Raw genomic sequence first — 16,226 nt, 5'->3', positions numbered from 1 at the left:
TGATGCTTTTATTCTGTTTAAGGCTTTCGTTAAGGTTTTCGTTTGTTCTTCACACAATTTCACACAATTTAGCAATACTGAACATTAAAATAACAATAATGAAGAGAAAGTTTCTCTGCTTCTATTCAACTGTCTTACCTTAACTATATGCCTCGTTACAGTTGTTGATAAAAGCTTAGTAGGGTTACTGCGCATTATAAGAAAAATGCCAGGGTGCTGTTTTTGTAACACATTAGCACAGTTGATGAGCAAAAGCACACATTTTCAGTGTGGGGGTAGGCATTGGTGGTATAGTGGCGAGAATAGTTGCTTCCCAAGCAATTGACCCGGGTTCGATTCCCGGCCAATGCAGGCGATATAGGTTTCTTTTTTTGCAACATGTTACTTTTTACTAAAAAGAATGAAAAAATATGGTGCTGAGGCATAAAACGTAAAAAACCGTGTGCGTGTTTACGCGTTGGTGGTATAGTGGTGAGCATAGCTGCCTTCCAAGCAGTTGACCCGGGTTCGATTCCCGGCCAACGCATTTGGTGATGCTTTTATTCTGTTTAAGGCTCATGGTTTTCGTTTGTTCTTCACACAATTTAGCAATACTGAAAATTAAAATAACAATAATGAAGAGAAAGTTTCTCTGCTTCTTTTCAACTGTCTTACCTTAACTATATGCCGCGTTACAGTTGTTGATAAAAGCTTAGTAGGGTTACTGCGCATTATAAGAAAAATGCCAGGGTGCTGTTTTTGTAACACATTAGCACAGTTGATGAGCAAAAGCACACATTTCTTCAGCGCTCTATTGGGAGACCCAGACGATTGGGGTATAGCTACTGCCCTCCGGAGGCCACACAAAGCACTACACTAAAAAGTGCAAGGCCCCTCCCCTTCTGGCTATACCCCCCTGTGGTATCACGGGTTCTCCAGTTTTCAAGCTTTGTGCGAAGGAGGTCAGACATCCACGCATAGCTCCACAGATTTTAGTCAGCAGTAGCTGCTGACTATTTCGGATGGAAGAAAAGAGGGCCCATATAGGGCCCCCAGCATGCTCCCTTCTCACCCGTGGATGGTGTTGTAAGGTTGAGGTACCTATTGCTGGTACGGAGGCTGGAGCCCACATGCTGCTTTCCTTCCACATCCCCCTGAGGGGCTCTGAGGAAGTGGGATCCTGCCGGCCTCAAAGCTCTGACGCCGGGCTCCATCCACAGACCCATTTGAACCTGCTGGATACGGAGCTGGAGTACCGTTCAGGGACATGGCCCTGCACCATTACAGGTACTCTGTGTCCCCGTACACACAGGCACAGCACACTCCAGACTTGCTGGGTGTGCTAGTGCGCCGGGGACAGTAAAGGGTTACAGTCACTGCAGCTTTGCTGAGTGACTTTGTGTTTTGGGAACTACCGCGCCGGACGCTCCGGGAGCGGCGGCGCGGCTGGGACTTGTAGTTCGCCGGGGACTGGGCGCCGACCGCGCTTTTACGGCGGCGGCGCTTATAAATCCAGTCCCCGGCTTCTGCGGCCTAGTGCCGCTTCGTTCCCGCCCCCTCCCTGTCACTCAGGGAAGGGGACAGGCGCTGAGCAATCAGCAGCGCCGAGGGCTGGAGCCTTTTTACATGCTCCAGCCCTCTCACTGCACACTGTCGGACGCCGGATTCCCGCTCTGCCTTGGGGGCACGCCCACGGCCCGCCCCTCCTCACATGAGCTGGGGAAGAAGCCGGCAGCCATTACTGCAGTCCGAGCTCGGACTTTCGGCACCAAGGCAGGACAGTGGCGATCATACACCCGCTTATAGGCGGGCGGTAAGAGGCACACATAGTGCTGACCACGATATAACTGCAGTGTGTACATGTGTTGTTTTTTACTGCATAGGTCGCTATATGCCCGCTTGGGGAGCGACACATCAGCAGCAGGAAAGCAGGTGTGCTAAGGCACAGGCTTTCTAGGCTGCTTGTATTGCACGACTGAGGTGTTCATTTGTGTTTATGCTTATATGCTATACATTGCACTGTACAGTCGCTAGTCTTAGCTATATTCTCCTAGAATGGCTAGACTACAGCGGCAGAAAACCAAGGGTGCTGGGGCACAGGTTTTTTTCTATGCTGCTTGTATTGCACGGGCTGCAGTGTGCATTTGTACTTGTGCTTGTATGCTATACATAGCACTGTATAGTCACTCTTCTGGGCCATATTCCCCGAGATGACTAGTCTACAGCAGCAGAAGAGCTGGGGTGCCAGGGCACAGGCTTCTATGCTGCTTGTATTGCATGTGCTGCAGTGTTCATTTGTACTTGTGCTTGTATGCTATACATTGCACTGTAGGGTCACTCTTCTGGGCTATATTCCCCTAGATGACTAGTATACAGCAGCAGAAGAGCAGGGGTGCCAGGGCACAGGCTTCTATGCTGCTTGTATTGCTTGTGCTGCAGTGGTCTTTTGTACTTTATGCCTGTATGCTATACATTGCAATGTACGGTCACCAATCTTGGCTATATACTTCTAGATAGCTAGTCGGCAGCGGCAAAAAAGCAACACAGATTTCAGTGCTGTTTTTACTACATGGGATGCTGTTCATGACACCGTCCCATTGTGTGCATGCTCCCCTGTAGCACGTCGTCTGCCGGGGTCTCTAGCACTTCGTCTGCCGGGGCTCTACTAGTTGTGGCCAAAGAAACCTCCTGTCAACCCTGTCCATGGACAGGGACGGAGTAGTCATAATATAGAGACTTGCACCCATGGGCAATCTACGTGACCAAAAGGCAGCTCTTCAGGGCTTTGATACTGACATCGCTCTCAATCCGGATACACCGGGTGGTAACGCCATACGGAATGATCCTATACCGTCCATCAATGGAAGGTTGGATCTTTCTCCCTCAGCTCCCCCAGTGGAGATAGGAGACGAACAGGAGAAGTTCCTTTTCAGTATCTCACGCAGATATTGAGTATTTTTCTGGCCACGCTGACTTCAGAGAAGCAGTCCAGGAACACCACGCTTACCAGATAAGCGTCTTCTCCAAACGTTTTTAGGATACACGTTATCCCTTTTCCCCTGACGTGGTCAGCGCTGGACCCAGGGTCCAAAGGTGGATTCTCCAATCTCCAGGCTTGCATATAGAGCCATAGTTGCACTGGAGATGGGGCTTCACTTAAAGATGCCATTCACAGACAGATGGACTCTGGTTGAAATCTGTCTAGGAGGCTATCGGCGTGTCGGTTGCTCCGGCATACACAGCCGTATTGGCAACCTAACCTTTTCAGCTGTTCTTGCGCAGCTGACCTTGAGCAGGGACATCTGTACCGCAGAGGCGTCCGTAACCCCGCAATGTCTGCACTGCGACTTACCCTGTTAATACTGTCCTAAAAGTACAGTCGAGGTTTCGGTCCTTCCCAAGCTCCGGCAGGTCCCAATTGTCCTCGTGCAAAAGGGCTACAAAACCTCAGACGGGCTCAGATTCCGGCCGGGCTCAATCTCGCCCAAGGAAGGCAGTCGGAGGAACCGCTACCAAGGCGGTCTCCTCAGGACTCTCAGCTCTCTCTCTCTCTCTCTCCGCATCCGCGGTTGATGGCAGACTCCCCCGCCTTTGGCGACATTTAGCTGCCACAGGTCACAGACCGGTGGGTGACGGACATTGTGCTCACGTGCACAGGACAGTGTTCTGTTCTCGTCCTCCGACTCCATTCTTCAGAACGGCCCCACCTCTCCACCGAGCAGATGCCCTGCTGCAGGCGGTGGACGCTCTAAGAGCAGAAGGAGTGGTAATCCCTGTCCCCCCTCAGGAACGAGGGCGAGGGTTTGTACTCCAATCTCTTTGTGGCTCCAAAACTGGACGGTTCCTTCCGTCCTGTTCTGGTCCTGAAACTGCTCAACGAGCATGCGAACGCCAGGCGGTTCCGGATGGGATCCCTCCGATCCGTCATTACCTCAATGTCTCGAGGAGACTTCCTTGCCTCAACAGACATCAAAGATGCCTATCTCCACGTGCCAATTGCTACGGAGCACCAACGTTTTCTACGTTTTGTGATAGGAGACGAACATCTTCAGTTCGTAGCTCTGCCATTCAGTCTGGCGACAGCCCACACGGGTGTTCACCAAGGTCATGGCAGCAGTGGTAGCAGTCTTGCACTCTCAGGGACACCCGGTGATCCCGTACTTGGACGATCTACTCGTCAAAGCACCCTCCCTCGAAGCATGCCAACGCAGCCTGAATGTTACGCTGGAGACTCTCCAGACTTTCGGGTGGATCATCAATTTGGCAAGGTCAAATCTGTCTCCGACTCAATCACTAACGTATCTCGGCATGGAGTTTCATACTCTATCAGCCATAGTGAAGCTTCCGCTGAACCAGCAGCGTTCACTGCAGACAGAGGTGCAGTCTCTCCTTCAAGGCCAGTCGCACCCCTTAAGGCGCCTCATGCACTTCCTAAGGAAGATGGTGGCAGTCATCGAGGCAGTTCTCTTTGCGCAGTTTCATCTGCGCCAACGGCAATGGGACATTCTCCGCCAATGGGATGGGCAGTCAACCTCCCTGGACGGGAAGTCTCCCTTTCCCTGACGGCCGAGGACTCTCTGCAATAGTGGCTTATTCCCACCTCATTGTCATAGCCCCCATCCTGGGCAGGGGTCACGACAGATACGAGTCTGTCAGGGTGGGGAGCAGTTTGTCTCCGCCACATGGCTCAGGGGACGTGGACTCAGCAGGAGTCCACCCTTCAGATCGATGTTCTGGAAATCGGGGCAGGGTATCTTACCCTATTAGCTTTCCAGAAGTGGCTAGAAAGAGAGCAGATCCGAATCCAGTCGGACATCTCCACAGCGGTGGCATACATCAACCACCAAGGAGGGACACGCAGTCAGCAGCCTTCCGGGAAGTCCGGCGAATCCTCATGTGGGTGGAGGACACAGCATCCACCATATCCGCAGTTCACATCCCGGGCGTAGAAAACTGGGAAGCAGACTTCCTCAGTCGCCAGGGCATGGACGCGGGGGAATGGTCCCTTCACCCGGACGTGTTTCAGGAAATCTGTTGCCGCTGGGGGGTGCCGGACGTCGACCTAATGGCGTCTCGGCACACCAACAAGGTCCCGGCATTTATGGCACGATCGCGCGATCACAGAGCTCTGGCGGCGGACGCCTTAGTGCAAGATTGGTCGCAGTTCTGGCTCACATATGTGTTTCCACCTCTGGCACTCTTGCCCAGAGTACTGCGCAAAAATCAGATCCGATTGCAGCCGCGTCATACTCGTCGCACCAGACTGGCCGAGGAGATCGTGGTACCCGGATCTGTGGCATCTCACGGTCGGCCGACCGGGGTCACTACCAGACCGACCAGACTTACTGTCTCAAGGGCCGTTTTCTCCATCGGAATTCTGCGGCCCTGAACCTGACTGTGTGGCCTTTGTGTCCTGGATCCTAGCGTCTTCAGGATTATCCCAAGGGGTCGTTGCCACCATGAGACAGGCTAGGAAGCCCACGTCTGCTAAGATCTACCACAGAACGTGGAAGATTTTCTTAATCTGGTGCTCTACTCAGGGAGTGTCTCCCTGGCCATTTGCATTGCCTACTTTTCTTTCCTTCCTACAATAGGAGTTAGAAAAGGGCTTGTCGCTAGACTCCCTCAAAGGGCAAGTCTCAGCACTATCCGTGTTTTTTCAGAAGCGTCTAGCACGTCTTTCTAAGGTGCGCACGTTCCCGCAGGGGGTTTGTCATATCGTACCCCCGTACAAGCGGCCGTTAGATCCATGGGATCTGAACAGGGTTCTAGTTGCTCTCCAGAAGCCGCCTTTCGAGCCTCTGAAGGAAGTTTCCTTTTCTCGCCTGTCACAGAAGGTGGCGTTTCTCGTTGCGATCACATCGCTTCGGCGAGTGTCTGAGCTGGCAGCTCTGTCATCCAAGGCTCCCTTCCTGGTGTTTTCACCAGGACAAGGTAGTGCTGCGCATCATTCCGGAGTTTCTCCCTAAGGTCGTATCCTCGTTTCATCTTAATCAGGATATCTCCTTACCGTCCTTTTGCACTCATCCGGTTCACCGGTATGAGAATGTTTACGTTTGCTAGATCTGGTGAGAGCACTCAGAATCTACATTTCCCGCACGGCGCCCATACGCCGTTCCGATGCCCTTGTCGCTGGTACGCGCAAGAGGTTGCAGGCTTCTAAAGCCACCCTGGCTCGATGGATCAAAGAACCAATTCTGGAAGCCTACCATTCTGCAGGGCTTCCGGTTCTTTCAGGGCTGAAAGCCCATTCAACCAGAGCCGTGGGTGCGTCCTGGGCGCTACGACACCAGGCTTCGGCTCAACAGGTGTGCCAGGCAGCTACCTGGTCGAGTCTGCACACTTTCACCAAACATTATCAGGTGCATACCTATGCTTCGGCGGATGCCAGCTTAGGTAGAAGAGTCCTGCAGGTGGCAGTGACATCCCCGTAGGGGAGGGCTGTTTTGCAGCTCTAACATGAGGTATCTCTTTACCCACCCAGGGACAGCTTTTGGACGTCCCAATCGTCTGGGTCTCCCAATAGAGCGCTGAAGAAGAAGAAGGGAATTTTGTTACTTACCGTAAATTCCTTTTCTTCTAGCTCTTATTGGGAGACCCAGCACCCGCCCTGTTGTCCTTCGGGATTTCTTGGTTGTTTGCGGGTACACATGTTGTTCATGTTGAACGGTTTTTCAGTTCTCCGACGTTATTCGGAGTTAATTTGTTTAAACCAGTTATTGGCTTCCTCCTTCTTGCTTTGGCACTAAAACTGGAGAACCCGTGATACCACGGGGGGGTATAGCCAGAAGGGGAGGGGCCTTGCACTTTTTAGTGTAGTGCTTTGTGTGGCCTCCGGAGGGCAGTAGCTATACCCCAATCGTCTGGGTCTCCCAATAAGAGCTAGAAGAAAAGGAATTTACGGTAAGTAACAAAATTCCCTTCTTTCAGTGTGGGGGTAGGCATTGGTGGTATAGTGGCGAGAATAGTTGCTTCCCAAGCAATTGACCCGGGTTCGATTCCCGGTCAACGCATTTGGTGATGCTTTCATTCTGTTTAAGGCTCATGGTTTTCGTTTGTTCTTCACACAATTTAGCAATACTGAAAATTAAAATAACAATAATGAAGAGAAAGTTTCTCTGCTTCTATTTAACTGTCTTACCTTAACTATATGCCGCGTTACAGTTGTTGATAAAAGCTTAGTAGGGTTACTGCGCATTATAAGAAAAATGCCAGGGTGCTGTTTTTGTAACACATTAGCACAGTTTATGAGCAAAAGCACACATTTTCAGTGTGGGGGTAGGCATTGGTGGTATAGTGGCAAGAATAGTTGCTTCCCAAGCAATTGACCCGGGTTTGATTCCCGGCCAATGCAGGCCATATATTTTTCTTTTTTTGCAACATGTTACTTTTTACTAAAAAGAATAAACAAATATGGTGTTGAGGCAGAAAACGTAAAATTCCCTGTGGGTTTACAAGCGTTGGTGGTATAGTGGTGAGCATAGCTGCATTCCAAGCAGTTGACCCGGGTTAGATTCCCGGTCAACGCATTTGGTGATGCTTTTATTCTGTTTAAGGCTCATGGTTTTCGTTTGTTCTTCACACAATTTAGCAATACTGAAAATTAAAATAACAATAATGAAGAGAAAGTTTCTCTGCTTCTATTCAACTGTCTTACCTTAACTATATGCCGCGTTACAGTTGTTGATAAAAGCTTAGTAGGGTTACTGCGCATTATAAGAAAAATGCCAGGGTGCTGTTTTTGTAACACATTAGCACAGTTGATGAGCAAAAGCACACATTTTCAGTGTGGGGGTAGGCATTGGTGGTATAGTGGCGAGAATAGTTGCTTCCCAAGCAATTGACCCGGGTTCGATTCCCGGCCAATGCAGGCGATATAGGTTTCTTTTTTTGCAACATGTTACTTTTTACTAAAAAGAATGAAAAAATATGGTGCTGAGGCATAAAACGTAAAAAACCGTGTGCGTGATCAAGCGTTGGTGGTATAGTGGTGAGCATAGCTGCATTCCAAGCAGTTGACCCGGGTTTGATTCCCGGCCAACGCATTTGGTGATGCTTTTATTCTGTTTAAGGCTCATGGTTTTCGTTTGTTCTTCACACAATTTAGCAATACTGAAAATTAAAATAACAATAATGAAGAGAAAGTTTCTCTGCTTCTATTCAACTGTCTTACCTTAACTATATGCCGCGTTACAGTTGTTGATAAAAGCTTAGTAGGGTTACTGCGCATTATAAGAAAAATGCCAGGGTGCTGTTTTTGTAACACATTAGCACAGTTTATGAGCAAAAGCACACATTTTCAGTGTGGGGGTAGGCATTGGTGGTATAGTGGCAAGAATAGTTGCTTCCCAAGCAATTGACCCGGGTTCGATTCCCGGCCAATGCAGGCGATATAGGTTTCTTTTTTTGCAACATGTTACTTTTTACTAAAAAGAATGAAAAAATATGGTGCTGAGGCATAAAACGTAAAAAACCGTGTGCGTGATCAAGCGTTGGTGGTATAGTGGTGAGCATAGCTGCCTTCCAAGCAGTTGACCCGGGTTCGATTCCCGGCCAACGCATTTGGTGATGCTTTTATTCTGTTTAAGGCTCATGGTTTTCGTTTGTTCTTCACACAATTTAGCAATACTGAAAATTAAAATAACAATAATGAAGAGAAAGTTTCTCTGCTTCTATTCAACTGTCTTACCTTAACTATATGCCGCGTTACAGTTGTTGATAAAAGCTTAGTAGGGTTACTGCGCATTATAAGAAAAATGCCAGGGTGCTGTTTTTGTAACACATTAGCACAGTTTATGAGCAAAAGCACACATTTTCAGTGTGGGGGTAGGCATTGGTAGTATAGTGGCAAGAATAGTTGCTTCCCAAGCAATTGACCCGGGTTTGATTCCCGGCCAATGCAGGCCATATAGGTTTCTTTTTTTGCAACATGTTACTTTTTACTAAAAAGAATAAACAAATATGGTGTTGAGGCAGAAAACGTAAAATTCCCTGTGGGTTTACAAGCGTTGGTGGTATAGTGGTGAGCATAGCTGCATTCCAAGCAGTTGACCCGGGTTAGATTCCCGGTCAACGCATTTGGTGATGCTTTTATTCTGTTTAAGGCTCATGGTTTTCGTTTGTTCTTCACACAATTTAGCAATACTGAAAATTAAAATAACAATAATGAAGAGAAAGTTTCTCTGCTTCTATTCAACTGTCTTACCTTAACTATATGCCGCGTTACAGTTGTTGATAAAAGCTTAGTAGGGTTACTGCGCATTATAAGAAAAATGCCAGGGTGCTGTTTTTGTAACACATTAGCACAGTTGATGAGCAAAAGCACACATTTTCAGTGTGGGGGTAGGCATTGGTGGTATAGTGGCGAGAATAGTTGCTTCCCAAGCAATTGACCCGGGTTCGATTCCCGGCCAATGCAGGCGATATAGGTTTCTTTTTTTGCAACATGTTACTTTTTACTAAAAAGAATGAAAAAATATGGTGCTGAGGCATAAAACGTAAAAAAACGTGTGCGTGTTTAAGCGTTGGTGGTATAGTGGTGAGCATAGCTGCCTTCCAAGCAGTTGACCCGGGTTCGATTCCCGGCCAACGCATTTGGTGATGCTTTTATTCTGTTTAAGGCTCATGGTTTTCGTTTGTTCTTCACACAATTTAGCAATACTGAAAATTAAAATAACAATAATGAAGAGAAAGTTTCTCTGCTTCTTTTCAACTGTCTTACCTTAACTATATGCCGCGTTACAGTTGTTGATAAAAGCTTAGTAGGGTTACTGCGCATTATAAGAAAAATGCCAGGGTGCTGTTTTTGTAACACATTAGCACAGTTGATGAGCAAAAGCACACATTTTCAGTGTGGGGGTAGGCATTGGTGGTATAGTGGCGAGAATAGTTGCTTCCCAAGCAATTGACCCGGGTTCGATTCCCGGTCAACGCATTTGGTGATGCTTTTATTCTGTTTAAGGCTCATGGTTTTCGTTTGTTCTTCACACAATTTAGCAATACTGAAAATTAAAATAACAATAATGAAGAGAAAGTTTCTCTGCTTCTATTTAACTGTCTTACCTTAACTATATGCCGCGTTACAGTTGTTGATAAAAGCTTAGTAGGGTTACTGCGCATTATAAGAAAAATGCCAGGGTGCTGTTTTTGTAACACATTAGCACAGTTTATGAGCAAAAGCACACATTTTCAGTGTGGGGGTAGGCATTGGTGGTATAGTGGCAAGAATAGTTGCTTCCCAAGCAATTGACCCGGGTTTGATTCCCGGCCAATGCAGGCCATATAGGTTTCTTTTTTTGCAACATGTTACTTTTTACTAAAAAGAATAAACAAATATGGTGTTGAGGCAGAAAACGTAAAATTCCCTGTGGGTTTACAAGCGTTGGTGGTATAGTGGTGAGCATAGCTGCATTCCAAGCAGTTGACCCGGGTTCGATTCCCGGCCAACGCATTTGGTGATGCTTTTATTCTGTTTAAGGCTCATGGTTTTCGTTTGTTCTTCACACAATTTAGCAATACTGAAAATTAAAATAACAATAATGAAGAGAAAGTTTCTCTGCTTCTATTCAACTGTCTTACCTTAACTATATGCCGCGTTACAGTTGTTGATAAAAGCTTAGTAGGGTTACTGCGCATTATAAGAAAAATGCCAGGGTGCTGTTTTTGTAACACATTAGCACAGTTTATGAGCAAAAGCACACATTTTCAGTGTGGGGGTAGGCATTGGTGGTATAGTGGCAAGAATAGTTGCTTCCCAAGCAATTGACCCGGGTTCGATTCCCGGCCAATGCAGGCCATATAGGTTTCTTTTTTTGCAACATGTTACTTTTTACTAAAAAGAATGAAAAAATATGGTGCTGAGGCATAAAACGTAAAAAACCGTGTGCGTGTTCAAGCGTTGGTGGTATAGTGGTGAGCATAGCTGCCTTCCAAGCAGTTGACCCGGGTTCGATTCCCGGCCAACGCATTTGGTGATGCTTTTATTCTGTTTAAGGCTCATGGTTTTCGTTTGTTCTTCACACAATTTAGCAATACTGAAAATTAAAATAACAATAATGAAGAGAAAGTTTCTCTGCTTCTATTCAACTGTCTTACCTTAACTATATGCCGCGTTACAGTTGTTGATAAAAGCTTAGTAGGGTTACTGCGCATTATAAGAAAAATGCCAGGGTGCTGTTTTTGTAACACATTAGCACAGTTTATGAGCAAAAGCACACATTTTCAGTGTGGGGGTAGGCATTGGTGCTATAGTGGCAAGAATAGTTGCTTCCCAAGCAATTGACCCGGGTTTGATTCCCGGCCAATGCAGGCCATATAGGTTTCTTTTTTTGCAACATGTTACTTTTTACTAAAAAGAATAAACAAATATGGTGTTGAGGCAGAAAACGTAAAATTCCCTGTGGGTTTACAAGCGTTGGTGGTATAGTGGTGAGCATAGCTGCATTCCAAGCAGTTGACCCGGGTTCGATTCCCGGTCAACGCATTTGGTGATGCTTTTATTCTGTTTAAGGCTCATGGTTTTCGTTTGTTCTTCACACAATTTAGCAATACTGAAAATTAAAATAACAATAATGAAGAGAAAGTTTCTCTGCTTCTTTTCAACTGTCTTACCTTAACTATATGCCGCGTTACAGTTGTTGATAAAAGCTTAGTAGGGTTACTGCGCATTATAAGAAAAATGCCAGGGTGCTGTTTTTGTAACACATTAGCACAGTTGATGAGCAAAAGCACACATTTTCAGTGTGGGGGTAGGCATTGGTGGTATAGTGGTGAGAATAGTTGCTTCCCAAGCAATTGACCCGGGTTCGATTCCCGGCCAATGCAGGCGATATAGGTTTCTTTTTTTGCAACATGTTACTTTTTACTAAAAAGAATGAAAAAATATGGTGCTGAGGCATAAAACGTAAAAAACCGTGTGCGTGTTCAAGCGTTGGTGGTATAGTGGTGAGCATAGCTGCCTTCCAAGCAGTTGACCCGGGTTCGATTCCCGGCCAACGCATTTGGTGATGCTTTTATTCTGTTTAAGGCTCATGGTTTTCGTTTGTTCTTCACACAATTTAGCAATACTGAAAATTAAAATAACAATAATGAAGAGAAAGTTTCTCTGCTTCTATTCAACTGTCTTACCTTAACTATATGCCGCGTTACAGTTGTTGATAAAAGCTTAGTAGGGTTACTGCGCATTATAAGAAAAATGCCAGGGTGCTGTTTTTGTAACACATTAGCACAGTTTATGAGCAAAAGCACACATTTTCAGTGTGGGGGTAGGCATTGGTGCTATAGTGGCAAGAATAGTTGCTTCCCAAGCAATTGACCCGGGTTTGATTCCCGGCCAATGCAGGCCATATAGGTTTCTTTTTTTGCAACATGTTACTTTTTACTAAAAAGAATAAACAAATATGGTGTTGAGGCAGAAAACGTAAAATTCCCTGTGGGTTTACAAGCGTTGGTGGTATAGTGGTGAGCATAGCTGCATTCCAAGCAGTTGACCCGGGTTCGATTCCCGGTCAACGCATTTGGTGATGCTTTTATTCTGTTTAAGGCTCATGGTTTTCGTTTGTTCTTCACACAATTTAGCAATACTGAAAATTAAAATAACAATAATGAAGAGAAAGTTTCTCTGCTTCTTTTCAACTGTCTTACCTTAACTATATGCCGCGTTACAGTTGTTGATAAAAGCTTAGTAGGGTTACTGCGCATTATAAGAAAAATGCCAGGGTGCTGTTTTTGTAACACATTAGCACAGTTGATGAGCAAAAGCACACATTTTCAGTGTGGGGGTAGGCATTGGTGGTATAGTGGTGAGAATAGTTGCTTCCCAAGCAATTGACCCGGGTTCGATTCCCGGCCAATGCAGGCGATATAGGTTTCTTTTTTTGCAACATGTTACTTTTTACTAAAAAGAATGAAAAAATATGGTGCTGAGGCATAAAACGTAAAAAACCGTGTGCGTGATCAAGCGTTGGTGGTATAGTGGTGAGCATAGCTGCCTTCCAAGCAGTTGACCCGGGTTCGATTCCCGGCCAACGCATTTGGTGATGCTTTTATTCTGTTTAAGGCTCATGGTTTTCGTTTGTTCTTCACACAATTTAGCAATACTGAAAATTAAAATAACAATAATGAAGAGAAAGTTTCTCTGCTTCTATTCAACTGTCTTACCTTAACTATATGCCGCGTTACAGTTGTTGATAAAAGCTTAGTAGGGTTACTGCGCATTATAAGAAAAATGCCAGGGTGCTGTTTTTGTAACACATTAGCACAGTTTATGAGCAAAAGCACACATTTTCAGTGTGGGGGTAGGCATTGGTGGTATAGTGGCAAGAATAGTTGCTTCCCAAGCAATTGACCCGGGTTTGATTCCCGGCCAATGCAGGCCATATAGGTTTCTTTTTTTGCAACATGTTACTTTTTACTAAAAAGAATAAACAAATATGGTGTTGAGGCAGAAAACGTAAAATTCCCTGTGGGTTTACAAGCGTTGGTGGTATAGTGGTGAGCATAGCTGCATTCCAAGCAGTTGACCCGGGTTAGATTCCCGGTCAACGCATTTGGTGATGCTTTTATTCTGTTTAAGGCTCATGGTTTTCGTTTGTTCTTCACACAATTTAGCAATACTGAAAATTAAAATAACAATAATGAAGAGAAAGTTTCTCTGCTTCTATTCAACTGTCTTACCTTAACTATATGCCGCGTTACAGTTGTTGATAAAAGCTTAGTAGGGTTACTGCGCATTATAAGAAAAATGCCAGGGTGCTGTTTTTGTAACACATTAGCACAGTTGATGAGCAAAAGCACACATTTTCAGTGTGGGGGTAGGCATTGGTGGTATAGTGGCGAGAATAGTTGCTTCCCAAGCAATTGACCCGGGTTCGATTCCCGGCCAATGCAGGCGATATAGGTTTCTTTTTTTGCAACATGTTACTTTTTACTAAAAAGAATGAAAAAATATGGTGCTGAGGCATAAAACGTAAAAAACCGTGTGCGTGTTCAAGCGTTGGTGGTATAGTGGTGAGCATAGCTGCCTTCCAAGCAGTTGACCCGGGTTCGATTCCCGGCCAACGCATTTGGTGATGCTTTTATTCTGTTTAAGGCTCATGGTTTTCGTTTGTTCTTCACACAATTTAGCAATACTGAAAATTAAAATAACAATAATGAAGAGAAAGTTTCTCTGCTTCTATTCAACTGTCTTACCTTAACTATATGCCGCGTTACAGTTGTTGATAAAAGCTTAGTAGGGTTACTGCGCATTATAAGAAAAATGCCAGGGTGCTGTTTTTGTAACACATTAGCACAGTTTATGAGCAAAAGCACACATTTTCAGTGTGGGGGTAGGCATTGGTGCTATAGTGGCAAGAATAGTTGCTTCCCAAGCAATTGACCCGGGTTTGATTCCCGGCCAATGCAGGCCATATAGGTTTCTTTTTTTGCAACATGTTACTTTTTACTAAAAAGAATAAACAAATATGGTGTTGAGGCAGAAAACGTAAAATTCCCTGTGGGTTTACAAGCGTTGGTGGTATAGTGGTGAGCATAGCTGCATTCCAAGCAGTTGACCCGGGTTCGATTCCCGGTCAACGCATTTGGTGATGCTTTTATTCTGTTTAAGGCTCATGGTTTTCGTTTGTTCTTCACACAATTTAGCAATACTGAAAATTAAAATAACAATAATGAAGAGAAAGTTTCTCTGCTTCTTTTCAACTGTCTTACCTTAACTATATGCCGCGTTACAGTTGTTGATAAAAGCTTAGTAGGGTTACTGCGCATTATAAGAAAAATGCCAGGGTGCTGTTTTTGTAACACATTAGCACAGTTGATGAGCAAAAGCACACATTTTCAGTGTGGGGGTAGGCATTGGTGGTATAGTGGTGAGAATAGTTGCTTCCCAAGCAATTGACCCGGGTTCGATTCCCGGCCAATGCAGGCGATATAGGTTTCTTTTTTTGCAACATGTTACTTTTTACTAAAAAGAATGAAAAAATATGGTGCTGAGGCATAAAACGTAAAAAACCGTGTGCGTGATCAAGCGTTGCTGGTATAGTGGTGAGCATAGCTGCCTTCCAAGCAGTTGACCCGGGTTCGATTCCCGGCCAACGCATTTGGTGATGCTTTTATTCTGTTTAAGGCTCATGGTTTTCGTTTGTTCTTCACACAATTTAGCAATACTGAAAATTAAAATAACAATAATGAAGAGAAAGTTTCTCTGCTTCTATTCAACTGTCTTACCTTAACTATATGCCGCGTTACAGTTGTTGATAAAAGCTTAGTAGGGTTACTGCGCATTATAAGAAAAATGCCAGGGTGCTGTTTTTGTAACACATTAGCACAGTTTATGAGCAAAAGCACACATTTTCAGTGTGGGGGTAGGCATTGGTGCTATAGTGGCAAGAATAGTTGCTTCCCAAGCAATTGACCCGGGTTTGATTCCCGGCCAATGCAGGCCATATAGGTTTCTTTTTTTGCAACATGTTACTTTTTACTAAAAAGAATAAACAAATATGGTGTTGAGGCAGAAAACGTAAAATTCCCTGTGGGTTTACAAGCGTTGGTGGTATAGTGGTGAGCATAGCTGCATTCCAAGCAGTTGACCCGGGTTCGATTCCCGGTCAACGCATTTGGTGATGCTTTTATTCTGTTTAAGGCTCATGGTTTTCGTTTGTTCTTCACACAATTTAGCAATACTGAAAATTAAAATAACAATAATGAAGAGAAAGTTTCTCTGCTTCTTTTCAACTGTCTTACCTTAACTATATGCCGCGTTACAGTTGTTGATAAAAGCTTAGTAGGGTTACTGCGCATTATAAGAAAAATGCCAGGGTGCTGTTTTTGTAACACATTAGCACAGTTGATGAGCAAAAGCACACATTTTCAGTGTGGGGGTAGGCATTGGTGGTATAGTGGTGAGAATAGTTGCTTCCCAAGCAATTGACCCGGGTTCGATTCCCGGCCAATGCAGGCGATATAGGTTTCTTTTTTTGCAACATGTTACTTTTTACTAAAAAGAATGAAAAAATATGGTGCTGAGGCATAAAACGTAAAAAACCGTGTGCGTGATCAAGCGTTGGTGGTATAGTGGTGAGCATAGCTGCCTTCCAAGCAGTTGACCCGGGTTCGATTCCCGGCCAACGCATTTGGTGATGCTTTTATTCTGTTTAAGGCTCATGGTTTTCGTTTGTTCTTCACACAATTTAGCAATACTGAAAATTAAAATAACAATAATGAAGAGAAAGTTTCTCTGCTTCTATTCAACT

At 45.1% G+C, this 16,226-nt stretch overlaps 22 non-coding genes across 22 annotated transcripts; all 22 read left to right on the top strand.

Annotated features, from left to right (window-relative positions):
* Positions 1-279: 279 nt before the first annotated feature.
* On the top strand, positions 280-351 carry TRNAG-CCC (transfer RNA glycine (anticodon CCC)). Its single transcript has one exon. It is a non-coding gene; the product is annotated as a tRNA-Gly (tRNA).
* Positions 352-454: 103 nt separating this feature from the next.
* TRNAG-UCC (transfer RNA glycine (anticodon UCC)) lies at positions 455-526 on the top strand. The gene has a single exon. It is a non-coding gene; the product is annotated as a tRNA-Gly (tRNA).
* A 6,735-nt stretch (positions 527-7,261) lies between these two features.
* TRNAG-CCC (transfer RNA glycine (anticodon CCC)) lies at positions 7,262-7,333 on the top strand. Its single transcript has one exon. It is a non-coding gene; the product is annotated as a tRNA-Gly (tRNA).
* Positions 7,334-7,777: 444 nt separating this feature from the next.
* TRNAG-CCC (transfer RNA glycine (anticodon CCC)) lies at positions 7,778-7,849 on the top strand. The gene has a single exon. It is a non-coding gene; the product is annotated as a tRNA-Gly (tRNA).
* A 444-nt stretch (positions 7,850-8,293) lies between these two features.
* TRNAG-CCC (transfer RNA glycine (anticodon CCC)) lies at positions 8,294-8,365 on the top strand. The gene has a single exon. It is a non-coding gene; the product is annotated as a tRNA-Gly (tRNA).
* Positions 8,366-8,468: 103 nt separating this feature from the next.
* Positions 8,469-8,540, top strand: TRNAG-UCC (transfer RNA glycine (anticodon UCC)). The gene has a single exon. It is a non-coding gene; the product is annotated as a tRNA-Gly (tRNA).
* A 269-nt stretch (positions 8,541-8,809) lies between these two features.
* On the top strand, positions 8,810-8,881 carry TRNAG-CCC (transfer RNA glycine (anticodon CCC)). The gene has a single exon. It is a non-coding gene; the product is annotated as a tRNA-Gly (tRNA).
* A 444-nt stretch (positions 8,882-9,325) lies between these two features.
* Positions 9,326-9,397, top strand: TRNAG-CCC (transfer RNA glycine (anticodon CCC)). Its single transcript has one exon. It is a non-coding gene; the product is annotated as a tRNA-Gly (tRNA).
* Positions 9,398-9,500: 103 nt separating this feature from the next.
* On the top strand, positions 9,501-9,572 carry TRNAG-UCC (transfer RNA glycine (anticodon UCC)). Its single transcript has one exon. It is a non-coding gene; the product is annotated as a tRNA-Gly (tRNA).
* A 610-nt stretch (positions 9,573-10,182) lies between these two features.
* TRNAG-CCC (transfer RNA glycine (anticodon CCC)) lies at positions 10,183-10,254 on the top strand. The gene has a single exon. It is a non-coding gene; the product is annotated as a tRNA-Gly (tRNA).
* A 444-nt stretch (positions 10,255-10,698) lies between these two features.
* Positions 10,699-10,770, top strand: TRNAG-CCC (transfer RNA glycine (anticodon CCC)). The gene has a single exon. It is a non-coding gene; the product is annotated as a tRNA-Gly (tRNA).
* A 103-nt stretch (positions 10,771-10,873) lies between these two features.
* Positions 10,874-10,945, top strand: TRNAG-UCC (transfer RNA glycine (anticodon UCC)). The gene has a single exon. It is a non-coding gene; the product is annotated as a tRNA-Gly (tRNA).
* A 785-nt stretch (positions 10,946-11,730) lies between these two features.
* Positions 11,731-11,802, top strand: TRNAG-CCC (transfer RNA glycine (anticodon CCC)). Its single transcript has one exon. It is a non-coding gene; the product is annotated as a tRNA-Gly (tRNA).
* Positions 11,803-11,905: 103 nt separating this feature from the next.
* Positions 11,906-11,977, top strand: TRNAG-UCC (transfer RNA glycine (anticodon UCC)). The gene has a single exon. It is a non-coding gene; the product is annotated as a tRNA-Gly (tRNA).
* A 785-nt stretch (positions 11,978-12,762) lies between these two features.
* On the top strand, positions 12,763-12,834 carry TRNAG-CCC (transfer RNA glycine (anticodon CCC)). Its single transcript has one exon. It is a non-coding gene; the product is annotated as a tRNA-Gly (tRNA).
* A 103-nt stretch (positions 12,835-12,937) lies between these two features.
* On the top strand, positions 12,938-13,009 carry TRNAG-UCC (transfer RNA glycine (anticodon UCC)). The gene has a single exon. It is a non-coding gene; the product is annotated as a tRNA-Gly (tRNA).
* A 269-nt stretch (positions 13,010-13,278) lies between these two features.
* Positions 13,279-13,350, top strand: TRNAG-CCC (transfer RNA glycine (anticodon CCC)). Its single transcript has one exon. It is a non-coding gene; the product is annotated as a tRNA-Gly (tRNA).
* A 444-nt stretch (positions 13,351-13,794) lies between these two features.
* TRNAG-CCC (transfer RNA glycine (anticodon CCC)) lies at positions 13,795-13,866 on the top strand. The gene has a single exon. It is a non-coding gene; the product is annotated as a tRNA-Gly (tRNA).
* Positions 13,867-13,969: 103 nt separating this feature from the next.
* TRNAG-UCC (transfer RNA glycine (anticodon UCC)) lies at positions 13,970-14,041 on the top strand. Its single transcript has one exon. It is a non-coding gene; the product is annotated as a tRNA-Gly (tRNA).
* Positions 14,042-14,826: 785 nt separating this feature from the next.
* On the top strand, positions 14,827-14,898 carry TRNAG-CCC (transfer RNA glycine (anticodon CCC)). The gene has a single exon. It is a non-coding gene; the product is annotated as a tRNA-Gly (tRNA).
* A 960-nt stretch (positions 14,899-15,858) lies between these two features.
* On the top strand, positions 15,859-15,930 carry TRNAG-CCC (transfer RNA glycine (anticodon CCC)). Its single transcript has one exon. It is a non-coding gene; the product is annotated as a tRNA-Gly (tRNA).
* A 103-nt stretch (positions 15,931-16,033) lies between these two features.
* On the top strand, positions 16,034-16,105 carry TRNAG-UCC (transfer RNA glycine (anticodon UCC)). Its single transcript has one exon. It is a non-coding gene; the product is annotated as a tRNA-Gly (tRNA).
* Positions 16,106-16,226: the final 121 nt, after the last annotated feature.

Source organism: Anomaloglossus baeobatrachus, chromosome 3 (assembly GCF_048569485.1).
Source record: "Anomaloglossus baeobatrachus isolate aAnoBae1 chromosome 3, aAnoBae1.hap1, whole genome shotgun sequence".
NCBI classification, from domain to species: domain Eukaryota; kingdom Metazoa; phylum Chordata; class Amphibia; order Anura; family Aromobatidae; genus Anomaloglossus; species Anomaloglossus baeobatrachus.
Note: the sequence above shows the minus strand (reverse complement) of the source record. Positions and strands in the feature narration are given on the sequence as shown.